Raw genomic sequence first — 24,867 nt, 5'->3', positions numbered from 1 at the left:
CGCTGTTGGCGGGGCGTCCGGAGAGGGAAGACGTGGGGACCCAAGGGGACGAGGGGATGGGTGGGGCGCAGGCCGGGCGGTCACGGCGATGCGCCCGCGGGGGGTGCACTGCGCCCGCGAACCCCCGACCCGCGCGGCCGCCTCAGCAGAAGCGCCGGCTCCCGAGCGACCCGCGCGCAGCGGCCCCGACGGCGACCGGTTCTGGGGAAACCCGCGCGTGACGCAGGCGCGGTCTGCAGCGGACGGGAGTGTCTGAGGCGCCGGGCCTCGGGGTCCCTCAGGATAAGCTCGGGGGCGTCTCAGGCCGAGGGCATTTCCAGCGCCCGGGGGGAGAGGCTCCGAGACCGCTGAGGCTGAGGAGAGTCTGGTCAGCCATTGCGGCCTTTCGGTTCCCCAACATTGCGTTCCCCGGCCGACGGCACTTCGGGTGTCAGGGTTTGGGGCCATTCGGTCTTTCCGGGCCAGCTGTATCAGGCTGCCCCGAGCCGAGGGGAGTTGGGGTTCTCAGGGCGTTTTGGGGTGTAAGCCTTGAGGGATTGTTTGGGCGAGACTTGGGGCCCTCCGCGTTGCCCGCCGTGGGCCCCTGGAGGCTGAAGGGATTTGGAGCCTGTCAGGTGAGAGCACCGGGGCTCTTAGGCTGGACTTGGAAGGTCTCGGGCTAAGGGTTTCGCACGGCAAGGTCCCCCGTCCTCCTGTCAGTCTCCCGGACCCCCTTCCGCGCCGCCCACCCTGGCCGTGGTCTCCGAGTTGCAGCGCGCTTCCCGCCCTCAGGAGGTCTGAGGCGGTGACAGCGAGGTTCCAGGTAATATAGTGGCGTGGGCGCGAGCGGCCAATCAGTGCCGAGATCGCAGCGCCCTGCCCGCCAATGGGTGGTGAGAAGATGAAAGGGCGGGGCAGGGGGGGTGGAGCGTGACCGTCGGCGGAAGACCCGCCCCACTCCCCGGGGATTGGCTGCTCAGTGTCTGTCATGCGGCCTTCATCGAGGACCGCAGCGCGGCGGTTTCCGGTTTCTGTGGTGCGGGGTGTACCAGAGGTTGCGGATGGACCCGCCCCACAGGAGCTGGGGCCCGGAGCCCGGCAGCTGTTTAGCGTGGGCGTGGCCTTCTTGCCGCCTGGTGACAAAGCGGCCTCTTCCACCAGGCTGTAGTGGGTAACCTGAACTTTCGTGAAGTGTAGAATATGGTCGGGGGCGATTAGATAATTCCAGCAAGCAGGATGAATGGCCAATACGCTCAGAGGACTGTGGCTGGCTCAGACCATCAGCCCTGAGCAGTGCAAGCACCTTCCTTTTATTGGATTTTGCAGATATGCTCATTAACAGGGAGGGTCCAGGAATGAGCTCACAGGCACATTCCAGGAATGATTACAATGTACTTGAAACTTACAACAGAGGAAGCTTAAAAGGTTAACTGAAAAGAATGCTTCCTGACAAACAAGTCTATATAGCATTCATAGACAGGAAAACAGAAATCCAATCACTTACTCTTTTAAGGCTAAGGAACTGATGCACTGTTCCTTAAACACTAACAGAAAGCAATCAAGGTTAAACACCATTTGTACTTAGTTTTGTTTGCTTTCCTTATCAACATCAGGGAAGATGGAGTACTCAGCAAGATTCTAAGTCACAGGATGTCTTTAAGATCCTGAGGCCTGAGCAGTCAGAGACTGTTGTCACCAGCGAGTCCAGCTCACTGCTCGGATCATTAAACACCTGGACCGAGAGGTATGTAAACATACCTCAAATCAGAAGTCTTAATTTCCAGCATCACTTTCGTCTAGGCCCTTCTGTGCTCTTGGTTGTCAAACCCACCTTCGGCAGGACCCGCATAACCCAGTGAGGACTCAGGCAAGGCTGCATGGCTCTCCAGGGAAACGGCAAATCAGTGAATTCGGACCACCTGGTTTGTAGGCACAAAATAAGTTGCAGAGGGGTCAGAGATTCGCACACAACACACGTAGCGGTAAGCATCCTGGAAAAAGCACGGGGAAGCAACGCAGGTCTACAGAGTCTTCAGAAACGGGAAGACAAGATAGAAGCAAACTGAAAACAAAGCAACCGAAAACCCGAAACAACCTACAAGTATTTTGCATAAAAAACAAGGCATGCACTTTAAGGATCTAAGGCCCTGAGTCCACAGATCAGGGTCAGTTTAGCTGCCACCGGCTTTCAAGGGATAACGTGAGCAGAGGGTCTCTGGCCCTTGCCTGGTTCTGAGCACAGAAATATAAGTTGATTCGCGTGGATTGCAAATAAGCCAACTAACTGTAATTACTACTGTGAAATTGCGTAAAGGGAAACGTCAGTACAGTGGAGTCGGCGGGTCTGGTCACTGGGGTCTTCTCAGGTCGCACCACCTGAGGTCAACGGCAGGAAAAAGTGGCAGTCACGGGACCCAACACGGCGATGTACCGAAAAACTGACTCCCCAGGCACTCAGCCAGTGAGAAACCACCATCACCCAGAATTATTCTTTTCTCCAATGAACTTTTCTTCAGAATGACCCCTCCTGACCGGCTGGTCCCACACCATGCGTTTGCATCAAGGTGGGCTGGGAAGAGAGCAAATCTGTTTCAGCAGCATCCCGACTCTGCAGTCACCACCGAGATTTGCACACGTGTGATGTCTGTGCCTCCTGTTGGGAAGTAGGTGACACGCCTAGGTCTTTGTCCTTCTGAGGCCACCCAACCCTGGGACAGATGTTTCACCCCCAACCCCCAAGGCACACAGCCGAGGTGCCTGGGGAAGGAAGGCAGCTGTCCTCCACTGGGCAGCGACTTTGGGCCTTGGGTCTGAATGGCTGGAACCTCACCCACCTGGCCCTTACTGCAGAGCTTCACCTCCCTTCTGTTTAGTGTCTCTTCCTGCTTCAACCCAGGAAGTTCCTGGGGTGCTGGTAGCGTGAAGCTCTTCATTTTTGCTCATTTCGGTTTAGTTGTAAAAGAAGTCCAGTCGAGCCACGACCCCACCGTAGACTAAGCCAAACAAGTTGCTTTAGTTTTCTTTATTTGGCTGTATTTGAGACCATTGTTCAATAAACACATGGGTGTTACTCTGTGTCAGACAGTGCATGTAGCCACCACTCCCAACCACAGGAGGCTCTTGTTCCTAACCCCTTTCCTGTCTGTCAGCAGCGCTTGGCCTTATCATGGCACCTGTGACCTAGGAATCTGTGTTTCCTTAGTGACTCTTGACAGCAGCCTCCTTTCATGGGCTTATGGGCCACTGGAATGCCTTTGTTTCTGAAACGTCTTCAGTCTTGGGAGATGTTGCTTGTTCATTTCGAAATTGTATTTGCCGTTCGTCTTCTAAAACCATCAGATTTTTTGCAACTCTGTCCTTATTTTCCTCTGTGAACAAGAATAATACCCTGTTAATGGATTTCCTGCAATGCGCCTCTGATCCCATTGCTCCTGAATCGTGGGCCCTGCCAATTTGCATGTGACACATGTGCTTTACTGGGCACAAAGCGTATTCCAGAGAGCAAGGGGCACCGGAGATCCAGGACAGCGGCCAATTTGGTGCGGGTCTCGACATCCAGACCGGTTCGGCTGCATGGTGGTGTGTGACACAGAAGCAGCTCGGGCCCCTGCTCCTTTTTTTCTGGGTGGACAGAGGGTGCCACCCCTCTATCGCTCTCCAGGGCATGACTGTTCAGTTTCTGCAGCCATATTATTTAAATTCTGTCCCACTCTTTCCACCATGGGGAATTTAACTGGCTTTCCCCTGTGGGGTTCATGTGAGTGAATTAGTTGGTATGGGTATCAGTTTCTGTGGCTTCTGTAAGAAATCAGCCTAAATCAGGTTACTCAAGCAACAGAAACCGATCACCCGTGGCTCTGGCCTAGGAGGGTGGGCCGGGTCTCCCGAGTCAACGCCACTTTCTCCACAGGGTGCTTCCCTCCGAGGCTCCAGAGAGCATCCATTTCTTGCTTTTTCCAGACTCGTGGCCTGTGGACCTCATTTCCACTTCACATCTTCCCTGACCCTGACCCTCCTACCTCTCCTTTCCTAGGAGAGACCGTATTGAGACCGATTGGCAGGTAACACTGTAAGTTTAAGATGTGCGATGTGACAATCTGATAGTCGAACGTGCAGGAAAGATCCCGCGTCCTTCACCTCCCAGTTACCGGTTTTCTGTGGTGACAGCATTTAATATCTACTGTTACAGTGATCTTCCAGTATGTACATGGTGTTGTCACCATGCAGCAGTCACTCATCAGTAAGTGGCAGTTTGTACCTGGGACAGACCTCTGCCCTCCCCTCCCCTGGCCCCACAGCCACTATTCCTTTCTCTGTCCCTATGAGGCTGTGTTCTCAGCTTCCACATGTAAGTTCGATCAAGCCTACATGTCTTCCTCCAGCTTATCTCAGCACAACTCCCTCACGGTCCCTCCACACTGCTGCAAGCGGCATGATTCTGTCCTTATTTGCGGCTGCACAGTGTCCATCACACACGCAGAGACAGCTCACGTTCTAATGTGTCCATTGCTCACACACAGCCCATGCCCTCGGCATCTAGCTAGTGTGGATCGTGTTGCAGCAAAGGTGGGGGTGCAGATGCATCTCAGAGGGCGAGACCTGCCTCCCTATCCTAAGGAGCCCCATCATGATACCAGGATAATAGGGGGTAACCTTTCATCTTAAAGAGAAAGCGGAACACAGTTTGTTTTCTGTTTTAAAGCACCATACTTTGAATTTCTAGCAACGGAGTCTATGAAGAGCACCATGGCAGGAGGAACTGCACACTGGTGGTGCTGCAGGCAACACAAGTCCAAAGCAGGAGGTGAGGCAGAGCTGGCTGGCCTCAGATGGCACTGTTGGTGAATACCTTCCGCCACGCTTCCGGGATGCGTCCGCCCTCCTGGTCCCACCCCAAAGGACTTCCGGGTGACTTCTGCTTCCGGCATACCCGCCATCTTGTTCCCGCCCTAGAAGGTCTTCCGGGTGTTCGGCCTCACCCCGCTTCCGGGAGTCCTCTGCCACCCTGTCCCCGCCCCCGAAGAACTGCCGCGTCCTCTTCCATGTCCCCGTGGGACTTCGGGGTCCTCTGTCCTGCTCCCGAAGGTCTTACACATCCTCCGATAGGGTTCCGGCACCTCGTCCCCGCCCCTGGAGGACTTAGAAGCCGCTTCCGTGAAGTCTGACCTTCTGCCACACTTCCGCCCTCCTGGTACCACCCCAAAGGACTTCTGGGTGACTTCCGCTTCCGGCATACCCGCCATCTTGTTCCCGCCCTAGAAGGTCCCACGCAGCCGAGGCCCAACCCCCGAAGGTCTACACACCCTGTCCCGCTTCCGGTAGGCCCGCCATCTTGGTCCCACCCCCGAAGGTCTTCCGGGTGTTCCGCCACCCTGTCCCCGCCCCCGAAGAACCGCCGCGTCCTCTTCCCTCTCCCCGTGGGACTTCGGGGTCCTCTTTCCTGCTCCCGAAGGTCTTACACATCCTCTGCCACGCTTCCGATAGGCTTCTGGCACCTCGTCCCCGCCCCCGGAGGACTTAGAAGCCGCTTCCAGGAAGTCTGACCTTCCGCCACACTTCCGGCACACTTCCGCCCTCCTGGTCCCACCCCAAAGGACTTCCCGCTGTTCGGCCTCGCCCCGCTTCCGGTAGTCTTCCGCCACCTTGTCTCCGCCCCCAAAGGGCTTCCTTGTCCTTGGCCCCGCCCCCGGAGGGCTTCCGTATCTTCGGCCTGTTCTCCCCTCGCCCCCCACCCCGCGAGATCGTTCTGCGCACACGCGTGGGCCACATGGGCAGCGGACACTCGGCGGGGTGATAGTGGATTTTTCCTGTGGCGTGAAGCCCTCCGTGTAGCCCTCAATTCCAGTTTTTCTGCTCCGGTTAGTACCTGCCTTTGGGCGCTGCGCCGGCGTGGAGCATGGGGATGAGGACTCTTCGGCGGCCTGGTCGCAGGTCACCGCCTCCCAAAGTGCCAGGCAGCCCCGAGGCCCAGCCCACCTTTAAGAAATCTCGTCTGGGCGCGCCGGTCCTGCGGCCTTCGTCTGGTGTTCCGCTATTTGGGAAACGTGCTCTGGGGGCCGAGGTCGCCCCACGCCCCCACCCCCACCCCCCGCCTCCTTCCGCATGCAGGACCCCAGCCCTCCGGGGAGAAGCCTCTGCCCCTCTTCACGTGTCCGTCCTCCTGGACTCCGTGGTCGGGATACTGGCTTGGCTTTCGAGCGGCTGCGATTCTTTTTATTTTTTTAAGCTTCGGCCGTTTGTCTCTTGCCCGTGAGGCGTCTGACTCAGTGTTTTCTGCTGAAGCTTCCTGCTCCGCCTGGACGCCCCGTTCTTTCTCCTTCCCCAGTTCTTCCTCTTGCACCTGCAGGGTCTCATCCCTCTTTCTGCCTCTCCCATGTCCCATTTGGGCTCCTTTTCCGTGTTGGTTTTTTTCAAAAAAGGGCTTTTTCGATTTTCCCCTCCAGCCCGGTGCCTCGGTCTCCACCTGTGTCAAGTCGCGTGTGCGTCCCTCACCTGACCACCAGGCGGCGGTGTCGCAGCGGCTACAGAGCCTGCTGCGCTCAGTAGCTGCACTGCGGAGTCAGCCAAAGAAGGGGGTGGACGGAACGGGTTTAAGTCGTGGAAATGCTTTCTCAATTGTAACTTTCGTTTTAGTAAGGATCTTACTTTCTTTTGACAGGAGCTGTAACGTTCAGAAAACACGGTAAGTCACGCACACGTCCGTAAGCTATCGCCTGACAGAGGGTCTGGTACTCAGCTTACGGACCTGCGTGAGCAAACCGGAGTGGGAAGAAATGATCGGTTCCCTGCTACACACTGGACTCTGGGTGCCAGGATGTGTTTTATGCAGGAGTTACCTTCAGCGGACGGGAGTCATGGGTATATTTTTCCTTTGAGGTCTCGAAGATATGACTCCAGGACCACTCTATTTTCTCCAGGAGGTAAAATAGGAATTGCGTAATCTTGTCTCCAAAGTATTTTTAAGTGCTTGACGTTTTGGGGGGGTGGGGGGTGGGGGGGCGGAAATCAAGACACTTTTTTTATAGTTCATGCTCTCTTGTGTTCTGATGTAATTATGGTCACCAGGTTGATCGCGCGCAGCACGAGAGAACGAGAGAGGGACGCGAGGGTAGAGCCTGTCAGGGTTCCTGCTGACTCTCTTGGCCCAGTGGTGCAAGCACCCGGAAGGGAGTCTCGGTTTCTCACCGCTTGTGTTTTGCAGGTCGCTTGTACCAGGTTGAATACGCCATGGAGGCCATCGGACGTGCGGGCACCTGTCCGGGAACGTTAGCGAACGGCGGTGTCTGGCTTGCAGCAGAGCGACGCAACACCCACAAGCTGCTTGATGACGTTTTTTTTTCTCTGAAAAAATGTATAAGGTCAGTGAGTGAGTGAGCTCACAGGGGAGAGGGTTTCAATACCTCACGTGCTCACATACGTAGGATCTCACGTATTTCGGGAGGGCTGGCCCGTGTGCCATAGTAAACTTGAAGTGAACGCTTGTTATTGTGCCTTTACTGGTGGACATTTTTGATTTGTACTTGAAACTTCCTTGAGGCTTAGGACGATGCGTTATTCTTTTGACGTGCAGGGCCAAGCCCTAGGTGGAGAAACTATTTTATACCGTTCGGAGTACAGGCATGGTAGGTGTGCAGGCCTGGGTTAAGTCTGTGTGACCTCGCGCCCGTTGCTTTCCTTCTCTGGGCTTCGGTGCCGCCTCGAGTGCTGGTGGCCGTTTAATGAACTAGAGTAAAACGAGTGAAATACACTAGCGCAGGGTCTGACACGTGGCAGGCTCCCCAAGTGTTCAGAATGGCTACTCGGGAATTCTGTGGAAGTGTCCCGAATCTTACCCCTGGAGGTCTGGGAACAGTTTAGATGAGCCCCGTCAGTTTCGCGTCGTTGGGCGTGCAGGACTCCTAGCTGGCGGGGCACTGGGTTTGCCTGTCAGAGACTTCCCCCCTGAGTGGGGGGACGAGGCGGGTGCCGGTTCTAGGGCCTTTGGATGCGTGTCCAAGGAAGCGTCATCCCTCCAGAGTCACCGCCGGGCCACGGGCCGCTTGGCAGCTGGCAGGCTTGCAGAGGTGTAGTGACAGCAGGTGACAGAGGGTGTCAGCTCTAGGGGAGCCAGCGCAGCCCTCGGGGAATGGCAGCAAAGAAAGGAAAGGCGCCTTTCCTGGGAGCCTAGCCCCTGAGCCCCCTCCCTCGGCCCCGGCCAGCCAGGCCTTTGGAGGTGAGAATACCGATGACCCAGGAGTGGGGGTAGTTTTTCTTCCTCTCTGGCAAAACCTCTGTCTTGCTTCTGGACCCTCTCGGGACTTGCTTTAGCTTCCTAGTGCTCCTTCTCTCGCCCTGTTCGGCGTCGTGGTGCTAAATACACCTATCGAAGAACTGGAGGGGGCGCCATGTATCTTTCGTGTTAAATGATGTCAGGTTTGTCCTGCAAAGATAAACCTTCTGTAGTTTCTGTCTGTTCAGAAGTAAACCAGAGCATTGAAGCGAGCATGGTAAACTTATCATGGAACTCGGGACTTTGCAAACACTTCTTAAAGGCCCTCTCAGACACCTGCTCTGCTTACAGACACATGAATACATTTTTTTCCTCCAGGGACATGGCTTGCAGTGTGGCCGGCATAACTTCTGACGCTAACGTTCTGACCAGTGAACTGAGGCTCATGGCCCAAAGGTATGGTCAGAGAGGGTGTGACTGATGATCTCTAAGTTAGTTTGTTTGATATCTCTAAGGAGAACTCGTTTTTGCAAAGATGAGAGTCATTACAGATCTATTAATTGAAAATTGTTTTTTTTTTTAACCCGAACTTCTAAAATGTTGTGGTAGTAAGATTGTTAGGATGTTGACATTCCCCTGCTCCCCTCTCAAATGACAGGTGACTGTTAATGTCCCCATGGAGCAGGTTTATGTCCAGAATATGTTTTGCTTAGATTTTTGTGTTTTAGAAAAAAATGATGACTATGCCAATGTTTTCATCCTAGGTATTTATTTACTAGTGTCGGGAGCCAATTCCTTCTGAGCAGTTGGTGACAGCGCTCTGTGATATCAAACAAGCGTACGCACAGTTTGGAGGTAGGAAATCTGGGGCATATTTATTCCAGAAATGGAAAACATTTTCTAAGTAATAATTTTTTTATGAGATGATAAAAAGAAATTGAAAATTAAGTAAAAACATTGCACATTTCCGCTTTGTGGTTTCCGCGATATGTATTATCATATGTTTTATTAATAGACTATCGAGAGGCAAAAATAGCATTTTTAAATCTGGAAACCGATTGTTTTTTACCTAATAATTAAACTCAGCACTGAGAAGCAGTCCTCCATGTCTTAATTCCATCTCCCGGAAGCAAGTGGACGTTTTGGTGGGCCTTAGTCTGTGGTGGCCAGAACAAAGCCACTTACGAATGCTCAGCTTCACAGAAAGGTGCTTCGGCTACGTTCAGGGAGCTCAAGTGACTATAGCGATACTGCATTTGGGCGGTTGATGTACTTGACAGTCCTCTTTCTTGGTTAAAGGGAAAAAACGTCCCTTTGGCGTCTCGCTGCTGTCCATTGGCTGGGATAAGCGTTACGGCTTTCAGCTCTATCAGAGCGACCCAAGCGGAAATTACGGGGTATGGAAGGCCACATGCATTGGAAATAACAGCGCCGTGAGTATTTCTGTGTTGCTGTAAAACCTAGCAATAGGTACCTAACATGATTTTGAAACGGCGATGAATGTAAATGGTATTTTAAGGTAGCTGCAACAACTTTAGCATCTGTGATTGCTATTGGTGATGCAGTCGCAGGTTCTGCTAATACCACTGGGGTTTATTGCCTACGTTTGTAACAAAAGGAAATAGTGATTTTCAAAGGCAAGTTGTTGAAATAAGATACAGTTTTTTTCATATCCTGGTGGATAATCCCCTTGAATTCTATCACAAAGTCTTGGAGGTCTGAGGCCCCGGGTTAAAGATTCCATTCACAGAGCATCGACACTCCCCCTCCGCCCCATCCCATGTGTCCCCGCCCATCATAATTTCTTACAGTGGTTACATGCTAATAATAATTCAGGCATCAGTCTTCTGCCCAGTCCACGTTCCTGAAAAATGCAGACATTTAAAGGACGTTCTTTTTGATGATTATTTCTGCTTCGTAGGCAGCTGTGTCTATGTTAAAACAAGACTACAAAGAAGGGGAAATGACCCTGAAGTCAGCACTTGCTTTAGCTATCAAAGTCCTCGACAAGACCATGGACGTGAGCAAGCTCTCTGCTGAAAAGGGTAGGTTATGTCCCCTCCTCCGATTCGGTCAGTTTCCTGGACCGCGTCGGAGAGGTTCCTACGAGGAAATTGCGGTTCCTTCTGCTCAGCACAGCTTACAGCGGGTTGGCTCGTGGGACTTTTTCAAAGGAAGGGACAAAACAGCAGCTTAGAAGGTTGGAATGGGTCAGGAGAAGAAAGATCGTTGACGCAGAAACGTGAATAAAAGTATCCGTGAATCATATGAAGCACAAAACACGAAGGGGTGGTGAGCGAAGGCCGACAAAGGGGGGGGGGGTTGAACCGGGTCGCCTGTGCGGGCTGAGTGCGCCCCGTAACGCAGCCGTGTGTGTGTGTGTGTGTGTGTGTGTGTGTGTGTGTGTGTTTGCCCCCAGTGGAAATTGCCACGCCGACCAGAGAGAATGGAAAGACGGTCATCGGAGTCCTCGGACAGAAGGAAGTGGAACAGCTGATCAGAAGACACGAGGAAGAAGAAGCTAAGGCTGAGCGTGAGAAGAAAGAAAAAGAACAAAAAGAAAAGGATACGTGGGAGACAGAATTGGGGGTCTTATAAATCTTTTGAGCCCCATTTCAGCCGCCCTCTTCCACAGTGAGCACGTGATGGCTTTTGAACCCAGACGGTGGGAAAGAGGGATGGTAGCATCTGATCGGGCCCTCGTCTTTCTGTAAGTTGGGCGGTGACTGCTCTTCATGGACCTTTCTACCCCCCTCCCCCCCTTTTCTGGGAATAAAACTCGGTAAGAATGGAAACGGTGAAGGAGAATTGTCTGTAGCAGTCACTGTTGTTCACCGGGATCAGTGGGTCTGTGATCCTTCATGCTTCAGTGTCCTGGGGCAGCCCTGGAGGTGCCGGGACACAAGAGGCTAAAGTTGGTGGGTGTGAGTGTCATCAGCAGGGAAAGATGGGACCTGTGCCCTGAAGGCCTCCCTTGCTGTGTCCCTACCGTCTTGGAGAACCCGTGGCCCTCGGCCTCTGTGGGAATCACGTTCTTGTACCTGTTGCCAGCCATCGACATCGATGGCTCTTCCTAGGACCAGAAGTGTGTGCGTGCACATGTATACACACAGGCGTTCACACAAACCGCTCCGAAAACACGTGAAAGGCCCGTTTACAGTGCAAGCCCTGCACCCGCTACGGTAATCGGTCATCAGTGCTTCTGAGCACCTCTGGATCCCTCAGATCCCATTTCCCTCTCCCCCTCTACTCCCGAGAGAGAACTCGAGTTTACCTTTCCCCTTACCTACGGTTCTTACAATGCGTTTGTCTGTTCCTCTGCCCCAGGTGGCACATCCCTCAGGGTGGCCGGGTGTGCCCTCTCTCCGTCTCCAGCGCTTGGTTTAAGAACGACCGTGGGCTGAGCCGACCCAGACCAGACGGGCGGGGGGATGACAGCTGCGGACGCTGCAGCAGGCCCACGGCGGGCATGTGGCAGGTCCTGTGCAGGAGAGATTATGGCCACAGAGGAAAAGGGGCCGCAGACGAGAGCAGTCGGTCTTGGCTGAGGCGGTGGGGTGGGGGGCCCTGGTCTCAGCCCAGGAAGGCTCCAGGGCCACCGACGCAGTGCCGGCCTCCCACACTTGTCCCCTCCAGCTCTCCTCAGAGCACATTGAACCCTTCCGTCGGTTCCCCATGCGAGAATTTCACAGATCTGCTGCGAAGTGAGTGAAGCTTAAGCTTCAGGACCCCTCGCTTCGGAGGCCTGGGAAGGGACCCTCACGATGTGTTCCATGCTCGTGCTTTTTGTAAAGTCTGCAAAAGTAAGGTCTTCTACCTGCAGTTAATAAGCGCTACCGTCTGTTTCTGCAGCGGAACATACTTGTTCGCAGATACTTCCATGCGTAGTGAGGTTATTGTTACTCACCTCAGGGTCCAAATGGCTCTTGGGACGTGTTCCTCACCCACCCGCTGAGCCTGCATACCCAGTATAGTGACAGGAAGGCATAGGAACAGAAGTTGTCACCATCGTTGGAAGTTCCCGGGACAGTGGGAGAGGAACAGGGCTTGACATGTGCCAAGTCAGAAGCTCTACTGTGGCAAACTTCATCCTTAAGGTGTGTGCAGTTACCATCTGGGGATTCAGGTCCCGTGATGCCGGAAACGCCGGGGGTGGGGGGGTGCCTTACGGGTATGTCGGCTCATCGAACTGCGGTAATTTGGTGAGGTTTCTCATTCTGATTTTCAATTTGATGCCCAATTTTGTATTTGCACTGTCGTATTCTTTGGCTTTAAGAGAACACCGCCCCCCCCCCAGCCCGCTACACACACACACAAATAGTATGTTCTATATAAACCCGAATCAGCTCCTGCTTTCCCTCGTCCTGAGAATAAAGTCCACTTTCTTCATTCTGACCTGCAACTCGCCACTGCCTTGTTGCTGATGCTCTGTCCTGGACCCCCCCTCTGTACCGCCCTCTGTCTGTCCCTCACCCTCTCTGGAATGCTCTCCTCTCTGCACTCTGTGTCTCCCGCCCCCGAAGAACTACCCCGTCCTCTTCCCTGTCCCCGTGGGACTTCGGGGCCCTCTATCCTGCTCCCGAAGGTCTTACACACCCTCCGTCCCGCTTCCGACAGGCTGCCGGCACCTCGGCCCCGCCCCTGAAGGACTTAGGAGACGCTTCCGGGAAGTCTGACCTTCTGCCACACTTCCGGGACACTTCCGCCCTCCCGGTCCCACCCCAGAGGACTTCCGGGCGACTTCCGCTTGCGGCGGACCCGCCATCTTGTTCCCGCCCTAGGAGGCCTCACGCAGCCGAGGCCCAACCCCCGAAGGTCTACGCAGCCTGCGCTGCCATCTTGGTCTCACCACGAAGGTCTTCCGGGTGTTTGGCCTCGCCCCGCTTCCGGGAGTCTTCCGCCAACCTGTCCCCGCCCCCGAAGAACTAGAACTACCGCGTCCCCTTCCCTGCCCCGCACTGGGACTTCGGGGTCCTCTATCCTGCGCCCGAAGGCCTTACACATCCTCCGATAGGGTTCCGGCACCTGGCCCCCGCCACTGGAGGGCTTAGAAGCCGCTTCCCGGAAGTCTGACCTTCCGCCGCACTTCAGAGACACTTCCGCCCTCCCGGTCTGACCCCAAAGGACTTCCGGGCGACTTCCGCTTGTGGCGGACCCGCCATCTTGTTCCCGCCCTAGAAGGTCTCACGCAGCCGAGGCCCAACCCCCGAAGGTCTACGTAGCCTGCCCCGCCATCTTGGTCCCACCCCGAAGGTCTTCCGGGTGTTCGGCCTCGCCCCGCTTCCGGTAGTCTTCCGCCACCCTGTCCCCGCCTCTGGAGAACTGCCGCGTCCCCTTCCCTGCCCCACCCCCGCCCAGGGACTTCGGGGTCCTCTATCCTGCTCCCGAAGGTCTTACACATCCTCCGATAGCGTTCCGGCACCTCGCCCCCGCCCCTGGAGGACTCAGGAGCCGCTTCCGAGAACTCTGACCTTCCGCCGCACTTCCGGGACACTTCCGCCCTCCCGGTGCCACCCCAGAGGACTTCCGGGCGACTTCCGCTTGCGGCGGACCCGCCATCTTGTTCCCGCCCTAGAAGGTCTGACGCAGCCGAGGCCCAACCCCCGAAGGTCCACGTAGCCTGCTCCGCCATCTTGGTCCCACCCCGAAGGTCTTCCGGGTGTTCGGCCTCGCCTCGCTTCCGGGAGTCTTCCGCCACCCTGTCCCCGACCCCTAAGAACCGCCGTGTCCCCTTCCCGGCCCCCCCCCCCGGGACTTCGGGGTCCTCTGTCCTGCTCCCGAAGGTCTTACACGTCCTCCGCAATTCTATGGAGAGGTTTACGGTATCAAATTACAATAGTAAACTCAACATTTACTTAATCTGATGGTGCTCAGACTTTTTTAGAAAGTGCAAATCATCACCTCTCGATTCGGACGCCAGGCTCTGGGATTGCCAAGAAGCCACTTAAGTCCACTGAACTCAACGCGCTTCACCTGCTCCTGTGCGCTCCAGAGGAACTCTTCCATCAACCTGTCAGTGTGCTTGCCGGCTGTGGCTCCCCGCCTGTCTCAGTGCTGCCCTCCTGTGGGGAACTCTGGGAATTACAGCTAAGGGAAGCTCACCGAGTCCATTGTACGGATAGGGCTAGATGGCTAGGCTCAGGGTTGATAGGTTTAGCGTTAATGAGCCTAGGGTTAACAGGCTTCTATCTTTAATAGACTCAGCCTTCCTGGATGGAGCTTCAGAAGAGCTAACAGATTTCCAGAAACGCTTCGTATGTACCCCATCATCAGGCCCAGTGCTCTTTCGGGGTGGCTGTAGGAACCCCGAAAGCGAGGAGTAAGGCCAGCGGGAGACTGTGCAGAGCGCACGTCTGCCCCAGCACACTAAGTGTGAGTAGTCGTAGCGGGGGTAAAAAAAAAAAAGAGTGGCAAACTACCTAGATACTACCTGACTTAGTAAGATAATATAGCTTATTTAATTTTTTCTGCACAACAGTGAGGCAGCAAAGCAGAAGTTATCCTTTCTTATTAATTTTCTAGAATTAAAAAATTCAAACATACATAAAATATTCAAATATAATGACTTGAAGAGTTCTTGCCATACACTTTTAACAATTATTGACATTGTGCCAATAGATATCCATATTGATGTAGGTTAGGATATTGTGGCATGTGCAGGTTCACAGCTAAACGAGTGGTGGTGCCAAGTATTCAAAATAAGGTTTTCAGCTTTGCAGTCTTTCGTCCTTCCTTAATCACCAAATTTTTTAGGTAAATCATTCTTCTAACTCCCCAAATTTGAGACAGTACTAGAGAAATGATATTCAAAGTTAAAATTGAATTTGTACAGCCAAAACTTAAGTCTCTCAGAGTGTTAATGTCATGTTTCTTATTTATACCTTTTATGTATCCAGTTTACTTTGTCTCCTGTTATTGGCAATTTTTTGGTCTTGTTTTAAATTGTTGTTCTTTTACGGTTGTCCCAGTTTTTCTCCCGTGTTGTTTGTATTTTTAACTATCGGCCCAATACCTTCTTATTTTTGTTCTTATACTGTTTTTAGTGTGCGTCACTGCTTGAACCCCTTCACTATTTTTTTTTTGAAATATGTCATCTGTGTGCTATTAGTAGGTTGCTCTTCTAATTATCATTATTAGCTTTAAAGGGTGTAGACTCTGGGAAAGCTTCTTATTGAACTGTCATTGTACTGTGCAGACAGTGCCCAGTTCCACAGACAAGCTCTTCCCTCGTATTTTGCAAGGTTCCGTTCCTCGGATGATCTGTAGGGAAATGACCTTTAGTGGCCCTCCGGGAGGTTTCAGGCAGAATCAGTAGCTCTGCAGGCAGTGACTGCTTTTGTTGCAATATTTCTGTGTATTTTTGTCTTTGGAGGTCTATCGGTTACCATTACTCTAGTAGTCATTTGTGGAATAATCAGAATGACCCCGTGCTGGCACTTCCATGCACAGTTTTATTTCATCCTCACCGTGGTCAGTTTTACAGAAGGCAAAACTGATATGCAGAGAAGGAGGTAACTTGCTTTCAGGTCAGACAGCAGGTGTTAGAGGCTGGAAGGAACCCAAGCCGTCCACCTGAAAATCCTGTGTTCTTAACCAGCGTGCTGTTATCCCCTCTCTTCATACTCAAATCTGAGTAAGACTAGGTCTCCAATTTTAAGAAGCGCAGGCTAATGCCTCATCATCCTTAATAGCAAATTTCTGCAACTAGGTGAAAGTTGTTTCGCGACCGGCGATGAAACTCCGAATATTGGAAAGAAAAGGGAATTGTCAGATGGTATGGACTCGTGTATTCATTCGTGTATGCATTCAACAAAGTGAGCACCTACTATGTACCTCATATATCTTTGTATATTAAAATCATGTATGTCTGGCTGGTGTGGCTCCGTGGGTTGAGTGAACTAAAGGGTTGCTGGTTCGATTCCCAGTCAGGGCACAGGCCTGGGTTGCAGGCCAGGTCCCCAGTCAGTGTGGGTGCATGAGAAGTGACCACACACTGATGTTTCTCCCCCTCTATTTCTCCCCACTTCCCGTCTAAAAATACATCAATAAAATCTTTTCTAAAAACATGTAAATTAAAGCACGTTTATTTTACATCTACCGTTGATACGTTTATTTTACTCCCATACATGTTTTCTAGGTTTGAAATTTTGTGTCAAGCAACCCCCTAACTGGTCATTTAAAGGCTTCTGTTACTCGGAAGTTAAATAAGTCTGTACTAAGTACCGAGTGCTTCTTAGGGAACTCTGCCTATTTCCATGAGAGTCCTCTGATTTAACTTAAAAACATATCTGAACCGGAGTGTTCCTTATTGATCACAAAGAATTGTATTAATATTTCACCTTAAAAGTACTATTAATAATAGCCTAACTAATAGTTTGGTTCACTAATGATGACGGACTTTTAAAAGTTATTTGTAGGAGAGAAGCCAGTACGCTAACTTTTAAAAATTTGTTAGACAGGATTAGCTGAACCGTTCTTTATTGCAAAACATGAAGATAGCTTGTTTAAGGATTTATTTCGAGGCGACGAAAGATGGGTTCGTCCTGTGGAACACCCACGAATGACAAGATAAAAATCCAGTTTGGCCTCGCAATATCTCAGTTAGTGGGTGTGGTAGGTGTGCATGTCATTCTGTATTCAATGCCATCCTCCTCTGTAGGTCAAATCGCTCGGGGGCCGTCCGCTAAGCTATTTATTCTTCTGTCCTCTCCGCGACTCTAGGGACTCCCGGCGTCGGCGGCACTCTAGGGACGCAGAGTGTACCTACAAGCTTTACGAAGCTGCCGTTCTAGCTGTGGCCTCGGTATTTTTTTCTACGTAGCAGCTTCACAGAGATTCAAGCCTGTGCCTGGGCTCCTTGGGTGTTGGTAAGCTTGGAGAAGAATACACTGGGAAGGAGGACAGGGCGTGTCGGCGTCTGAATAGGATGGTCTGGAAAGGTGTCCCTGAGAAGCGACCGGGCGTGGGACTACCCCGGGGAGGGTGTGTCAGGCCGGGGAACTGTCGCGAGTGCAAAGGCCCTGAGGCTGGCGTGTGCCGGTGTGTTTGCGGAGCAGCGAGGAGGCCCGTGTGGCTAGAGGCGAGTGACCCCTGGGGAGGAGTGCAGGAGATGAGGTCAGAGAGGCAGTGGCAGGCTGGCTACTCGGAGATTTTGGCTTTGACAAAGATTTTGGCATCAGAACCTGGCGGCGACTGGAACGCCCACCCGGACTTTTGACGTATGCAAATGAACTGCATGCAAATAAACCTAGTCCCAGCATCTCCCAGAGGAAATAAAAATGGACTTTGCTCCTTCTCAGAAGAAATGTTGATGGACTTAGCATGATACATGACCGGCCTGGCGGGGAGAAAAGCAGGGCGATATAAATAGCCTGCTGAATGTGTCGCCGCGTAAACTCGCTGTAAGTGAAATGTACTGTTTGGAAAGATGTGGAGGGAGGTCTTGCACCGCCCCCGCTCCGCTTCCGATAGGCCGCCGGTACCTGGTCCCCGCCCCCGGAGGGCTTAGAAGCCGCCTCCGGGGAGGTCTGACCTTCCGCCGCACTTCCGCCACGCTTCCCCACCTTGGTCCCACCCCAAAGGACTTCCCGGTGTTAGGCCTCGCCCCGCTTCCGGGAGTCTTCCACCACCTTGTCTCCGCCCCCGAAGGGCTTCCTTGTCCTCGGCCCCGCCCCCCCAGAGGACTTCCGTATCTTTGGCCCGTTCTCCCCGCCCCATTCCCTCCCACCCCGCGAGATCGTTCTGCGCACGCGCGTGGGCCACATGGGCAGCGGACACTCGGCGGGGCGATAGTGGGTTCTTCCTGTGGCGTGAGGCCCTTCGTGTAGCCCTCGATTCCAGTTTTTCTGCTCCGGTTAGTACCTGCCTTCGGGCGCCGCGGGGGTGCCGGCTGCGCCGGCGTGGAGCATGGGGATGAGGACTCTCCGGGGCCTGGTCGCAGGTCACCGCCTCCCAAAGTGCCAGGCAGGCCCCGAGGCCCTGGCCCACCTTTAAGAAATCTCGTCTGGGCGCGCCGGTCCTGCAGCCTTAGTCTGGTGTTCCGCTATTTGGGAAATGTGCTCTGGGGGCCGAGGTCGCCCCACGCCCCCACCCCCAACCCCCCGCCTCCTTCCGCGTGCAGGACCCCAGCCCTCCCGGGAGAAGCCGCTGCCCCTCTTCACGTGTCCGTCCTCCTGGACTCCGTGGTCAGGATACTGGCTTAGCTTTCTAGCGGCTGCGATTCTTTTTTTTTTTTTTTTTTTTTTGAGCTTCGGCCGTTTGTCTCTTGCCCGTGAGGCGTCTGACTCAGTGTTTTCTGCTGAAGCTTCCTGCTCCGCCTGGACGCCCCGTTCTTTCTCCTTCCCCAGTTCTTCCTCTTGGACCTGCAGGGTCTCATCCCTCTTTCTGCCTCTACTGTGTCTCATTTGGGCTCCTTTTCTGCGTTGGTTTTTTTCCAAAAAAGGGCTTTTTCGATTTTCCCCTCCAGCCCCAGTGCCTCGGTCTCCACCTGTGTCAAATCGTGTTTGCGTCCCTCACCTCGGCCAAAGAAGGGGGTGGACGGAACGGTTTTAAGCCGTGGAAATGCTTTTTCAGTTGTAACTTTCGTTTTAGTAAGGATCTTACTTTCTTTTGACAGGAGCCGTAAAGTTCAGAACACACGGTAAGTTCCGCACACATCCGTAAGCTATCGCCTGACAAAGGGTCTGGTACTCAGCTTACAGACCTGCGTGAGAAAATGGGAGTGGGAAGAAATGATCGGTTCCCTGCTACACACTGGACTCTGGGTGCCAGGATGTGTTTTATGCAGGAGTTACTTTCAGTGGACAGGAGTCATGGGTATATATTTTCCTTTGCGGTCTCGAAGCTATGACTCCAGGACCACTATATTTTCTCCAGGAGGCAAAATAGGAATTGTAGGATTTGTCTCAAAAGTATTTTTAAGTGCTTGACTTTTGGGGGGGTGGGGGTGGGGGGGCGGACGTCAAGACACTTTTTGTATAGTTCATGCTCTCTTGTGTTTTGATGTCATTATGGTCACCAGGTCGATCACATGCAGCACGAGAGAACGAGAGAGGGACTCGAGGGTAGAGCCTGTCAGGGTTCCCGCTGACTCTCTTGGCCCAGTGGTGCAAGCACCCAGAAGGGAGTCTCGGTTTCTCACCGCTTGTGTTTTGCAGGTCGCTTGTACCAGCTTGAATACGCCATGGAGGCCATCGGACGTGCGGGCACCTGTCCGGGAACTTTAGCGAACGACGGTGTTTGGCTTGCAGCAGAGCGACGCAACATCCACAAGCTGCTTGATGAAGTTGTTGTCCCTGAAAAAATTTATAAGCTCGATGATGAGTAAGTGAGCTCACAGGGGGGAGAGTGTTTCAATATCTCACGTGCTCACATACGTAGGATCTCACGTATTTCGGGAGGGCTGGCCCGTGTGCCGTAGTAAACTTGAAGCGAACGCTTGTTATTGTGCCTTTACTGGTGGACACTTTTGATTCTTATTTGAAACTTCCTTGAGGCTTAGGACGATGCGTTATTCTTTTGACGTGCAGGGCCAAGCCCTAGGTGGAGAAACTATTCTATACCATTCGGAGTACAGGCGTGGTAGGTGTGCAGATCTGGGTTAAGTCTGTGTGACCTTGCACCCGTTGCTTTCCTTCTCTGGGCTTCGGTGCCGCCTCGAGTGGTGGTGGCCGTTTAATGAACTAGAGTAAAACGAGTGAAATACACTAGCGCAGGGTCTGACACGTGGCAGGCTCCCCGAGTGTTCAGAACGGCTACTCGGGAATTGTGTGGAAGTGTCCTGAATCTTACCCCTGGAGGTCTGGGAACAGTTTAGATGAGCCCCGTCGGTTTCGCGTCGTTGGGCGTGCGGGACTCCTAGCCTGCGGGGCACTGGGTTTGCCTGTCAGAGACTTCCCCCCTGAGTGGGGGACGAGGCGGGTGCCGGTTCTAGGGCCTTTGGATGCGTGTCCAAGGAAGCGTCATCCCTCCAGAGTCACCGCCGGGCCACGGGCCGCTCGGCAGCCGGCAGGCTTGCGGAGGTGTAGTGACAGCAGGTGACAGAGGGTGCCAGCTCTAGGGGAGCCAGCGCAGCCCTCGTGGAGCTGCAGCAAAGAAAGGAAAGGCGCCTTTCCTGGGAGCCTAGCCCCTGAGCCCCCTCCCTCCGCCCCGGCCAGCCAGGCTTTTGGAGGTGAGAATACCGATGACCCAGGAGTGGGGGTAGTTTTTCTTCCTCTCTGGCAAAACCTCTGTCTTGCTTCTGGACCCTCTCGGGACTTGCTTTAGTTTCCTAGTGCTCCTTCTCTCGCCCTGTTCGGCGTCGTGGCGCTGAATACGCCTATCGAAGAACTGGAGGGGGCGCTGTGTATCTTTCATGTTATAAACGACATCATGTTTGTCCTGCAAAGATAAACCTTCTGTAGTTTCTGTCTGTTCAGAAGAAAACCAGAGCATTGACGCGAGCATGGTAAACTTATCATGGAACTTGGGGCTTTGCAAATACTTCTTAAAGGCCCTCTCAGACACCTGCTCTGCTTACAGACACATGAATACATTTTTTTTTTTTCTTCCTCCAGGGGCATGGCTTGCACCGTGGCCGGCGTAACTTCTGACGCTAACGTTCTGACCAACGAACTGAGGCTCATTGCCCAAAGGTATGGTCAGAGAGAGTGTGACTGACGATCTATAAGTCAGTTTGCTTCATATCTCTAAGGAGAACTCGTTTTTGCCAAGATGAGAGTCATCGCAGATTTATTAATTGAAAATTGCTTCTTTTTTCTAACCCGAACTTATAAAATGCTATGGTCATAAGATTGTTAGGATGTTGACATTCCCCTGCTCCCCTTTCAAATGACAGGTGACTGTCAATGTCCCCCCATGGTGCAGGTTTATGTCCAGAATATGTTTTGCTTAGATTTTTGTGTCTTAGGAAAAAATGATGACTATGCCAGTGTTTTCATCCTAGGTATTTATTTATTACAGTATCGGGAGCCAATTCCTCGTGAGCAGTTGGTGACAGCGCTCTGTGATATCAAACAAGCGTACGCGCAGTTTGGAGGTAGGAAATCTGGGGCATATTTATTCCAGAAAAGGGAAACATTTTCTAGGTAATAATTTTTTTATGAGATGGTAAAAAGAAATTGAAAAGTAAGTGAAAAACTTTTTGTACATTTGCGCTTCGTGGTTTCCGCGATATGTATTATCATATGTTTTATTAATAGACCATCGAGAGGCAGAAATAGCCTTTTTAAATCTGGAAACCGATTGCTTTTCTTACCTAATAATTAAACTCAGCACGGAGTAGCGGTCCTCCGGGTCTTGACTCCGTCTCCTGGCTGTGCCCATCTCCCGGAAGCAAGTGGACGTTTTGGTGGGCCTTAGTCTGTGGTGGCCAGAACAGAGCCACTTACGAATGCTCAGCTTCACAAGAAAGGTGCTTCAGCTACGTTCGGGGAGCTCGAGTGACTGTAGCGATTCTGCCTTTGGGCGGCTGATGTGCTTGACGGTCCTCTTTTTTTGGTTAAAGGGAAAAACGTGCCTTTGGTGTCTCGCTGCTGTCCATTGGCTGAGATAAGCGTTACGGCTTTCAGCTCTATCGGAGCGACCCAAGCGGAAATTACGGGGGATGGAAGGCCGCACGCATTGGTAATAACGGCGCCGTGAGTATTTCTGTGTTGCTGTAAAACCTAGCGATAGGTACCTAACGTGATTTTGCAACGGCGATGAATGTAAACGGTATTTTAAGGTAGCTGCAACAACTTTAGCACCTGTGATTGCTATAACGCAGCCGTGCGTGTGTGTGTTTGCCCCCAGTGGAAATTGCCACGCCGACCAGAGAGAATGGAAAGACGGTCATCGGAGTCCTCGGACAGAAGGAAGTGGAACAGCTGATCAGAAGACACGAGGAAGAAGAAGCTAAGGCTGAGCGTGATAAGAAAGAAAAAGAACAAAAAGAAAAGGATACGTGGAAGACAGAATTGGGGGTCTTATAAATCTTTTGAGCCCCATTTCAGCCGCCCTCTTCCACAATGAGCACGTGTTGGCTTTTGAACCCGGACGGTGGGAAAGAGGGATGGTAGCCTCTGATCGGGGCCTCGCCTTTCTGTAAGTTGAGCGGTGACTGTTCTTCATGGGCCTTTCTACCCCCTCCCCCCTTTTCTGGGAATAAAACTCGGTAAGAATGGAAACGGTGAAGGAGAATTGTCTGTAGCAGTCACTGTTGTTCACCGGGGTTAGTGGGTCTGTGATCCTTCATGCTTCAGTGTCCTGGGGCAGCCCTGGAGGTGCCGGGACACAAGAGGCTAAAGTTGGTGGGTGTGAGTGTCATCAGCAGGGAAAGATGGGACCTGTGCCCTGAAGGCCTCCCTTGCTGTGTCCCTACCGTCTTGGAGAACCCGTGGCCCTCGGCCTCTGTGGGAATCACGTTCTTGTACCTGTTGCCAGCCATCGACATCGATGGCTCTTCCTAGGACCAGAAGTGTGTGCGTGCACATGTATACACACAGGCGTTCACACAAACCGCTCCGAAAACACGTGAAAGGCCCGTTTACAGTGCAAGCCCTGCACCCGCTACGGTAATCGGTCATCAGTGCTTCTGAGCACCTCTGGATCCCTCAGATCCCATTTCCCTCTCCCCCTCTACTCCCGAGAGAGAACTCGAGTTTACCTTTCCCCTTACCTACGGTTCTTACAATGCGTTTGTCTGTTCCTCTGCCCCAGGTGGCACATCCCTCAGGGTGGCCGGGTGTGCCCTCTCTCCGTCTCCAGCGCTTGGTTTAAGAACGACCGTGGGCTGAGCCGACCCAGACCAGACGGGCGGGGGGATGACAGCTGCGGACGCTGCAGCAGGCCCACGGCGGGCATGTGGCAGGTCCTGTGCAGGAGAGATTATGGCCACAGAGGAAAAGGGGCCGCAGACGAGAGCAGTCGGTCTTGGCTGAGGCGGTGGGGTGGGGGGCCCTGGTCTCAGCCCAGGAAGGCTCCAGGGCCACCGACGCAGTGCCGGCCTCCCACACTTGTCCCCTCCAGCTCTCCTCAGAGCACATTGAACCCTTCCGTCGGTTCCCCATGCGAGAATTTCACAGATCTGCTGCGAAGTGAGTGAAGCTTAAGCTTCAGGACCCCTCGCTTCGGAGGCCTGGGAAGGGACCCTCACGATGTGTTCCATGCTCGTGCTTTTTGTAAAGTCTGCAAAAGTAAGGTCTTCTACCTGCAGTTAATAAGCGCTACCGTCTGTTTCTGCAGCGGAACATACTTGTTCGCAGATACTTCCATGCGTAGTGAGGTTATTGTTACTCACCTCAGGGTCCAAATGGCTCTTGGGACGTGTTCCTCACCCACCCGCTGAGCCTGCATACCCAGTATAGTGACAGGAAGGCATAGGAACAGAAGTTGTCACCATCGTTGGAAGTTCCCGGGACAGTGGGAGAGGAACAGGGCTTGACATGTGCCAAGTCAGAAGCTCTACTGTGGCAAACTTCATCCTTAAGGTGTGTGCAGTTACCATCTGGGGATTCAGGTCCCGTGATGCCGGAAACGCCGGGGGTGGGGGGGTGCCTTACGGGTATGTCGGCTCATCGAACTGCGGTAATTTGGTGAGGTTTCTCATTCTGATTTTCAATTTGATGCCCAATTTTGTATTTGCACTGTCGTATTCTTTGGCTTTAAGAGAACACCGCCCCCCCCCCAGCCCGCTACACACACACACAAATAGTATGTTCTATATAAACCCGAATCAGCTCCTGCTTTCCCTCGTCCTGAGAATAAAGTCCACTTTCTTCATTCTGACCTGCAACTCGCCACTGCCTTGTTGCTGATGCTCTGTCCTGGACCCCCCCTCTGTACCGCCCTCTGTCTGTCCCTCACCCTCTCTGGAATGCTCTCCTCTCTGCACTCTGTGTCTCCCGCCCCCGAAGAACTACCCCGTCCTCTTCCCTGTCCCCGTGGGACTTCGGGGCCCTCTATCCTGCTCCCGAAGGTCTTACACACCCTCCGTCCCGCTTCCGACAGGCTGCCGGCACCTCGGCCCCGCCCCTGAAGGACTTAGGAGACGCTTCCGGGAAGTCTGACCTTCTGCCACACTTCCGGGACACTTCCGCCCTCCCGGTCCCACCCCAGAGGACTTCCGGGCGACTTCCGCTTGCGGCGGACCCGCCATCTTGTTCCCGCCCTAGGAGGCCTCACGCAGCCGAGGCCCAACCCCCGAAGGTCTACGCAGCCTGCGCTGCCATCTTGGTCTCACCACGAAGGTCTTCCGGGTGTTTGGCCTCGCCCCGCTTCCGGGAGTCTTCCGCCAACCTGTCCCCGCCCCCGAAGAACTAGAACTACCGCGTCCCCTTCCCTGCCCCGCACTGGGACTTCGGGGTCCTCTATCCTGCGCCCGAAGGCCTTACACATCCTCCGATAGGGTTCCGGCACCTGGCCCCCGCCACTGGAGGGCTTAGAAGCCGCTTCCCGGAAGTCTGACCTTCCGCCGCACTTCAGAGACACTTCCGCCCTCCCGGTCTGACCCCAAAGGACTTCCGGGCGACTTCCGCTTGTGGCGGACCCGCCATCTTGTTCCCGCCCTAGAAGGTCTCACGCAGCCGAGGCCCAACCCCCGAAGGTCTACGTAGCCTGCCCCGCCATCTTGGTCCCACCCCGAAGGTCTTCCGGGTGTTCGGCCTCGCCCCGCTTCCGGTAGTCTTCCGCCACCCTGTCCC

At 53.4% G+C, this 24,867-nt stretch overlaps 3 long non-coding RNA genes across 4 annotated transcripts; all 3 read left to right on the top strand.

The window, feature by feature from the left end:
* Nucleotides 1–3,577: 3,577 nt before the first annotated feature.
* LOC150014010 (uncharacterized) lies at nt 3,578–18,840 on the top strand. Of its 2 annotated transcripts, none has more exons than XR_016509892.1 (3): nt 3,578–4,048; nt 4,703–4,783; nt 18,804–18,840. It is a non-coding gene; the product is annotated as an uncharacterized LOC150014010 (long non-coding RNA). The 2 variants fall into 2 exon arrangements; XR_016509893.1 differs by lacking the exon at nt 18,804–18,840 and adding an exon at nt 5,464–5,727.
* On the top strand, nt 9,502–10,983 carry LOC150014011 (uncharacterized). The gene is made up of 3 exons (XR_016509891.1): nt 9,502–9,621; nt 10,110–10,233; nt 10,608–10,983. It is a non-coding gene; the product is annotated as an uncharacterized LOC150014011 (long non-coding RNA).
* Nucleotides 18,841–19,237: 397 nt separating the features above from the next.
* Nucleotides 19,238–22,279, top strand: LOC150014009 (uncharacterized). The gene is made up of 4 exons (XR_016509890.1): nt 19,238–19,472; nt 20,743–20,820; nt 21,149–21,224; nt 21,980–22,279. It is a non-coding gene; the product is annotated as an uncharacterized LOC150014009 (long non-coding RNA).
* The last annotated feature ends 2,588 nt before the right edge of the window (nt 22,280–24,867 follow it).

The sequence above is a fragment of the Furipterus horrens genome, unplaced genomic scaffold (assembly GCF_987537825.1).
Source record: "Furipterus horrens unplaced genomic scaffold, mFurHor1.1.pri manual_scaffold_3, whole genome shotgun sequence".
In the NCBI taxonomy this organism is placed as follows: Eukaryota; Metazoa; Chordata; class Mammalia; order Chiroptera; family Furipteridae; genus Furipterus; species Furipterus horrens.
This window is presented reverse-complemented; position numbering and strand designations above follow the sequence as displayed.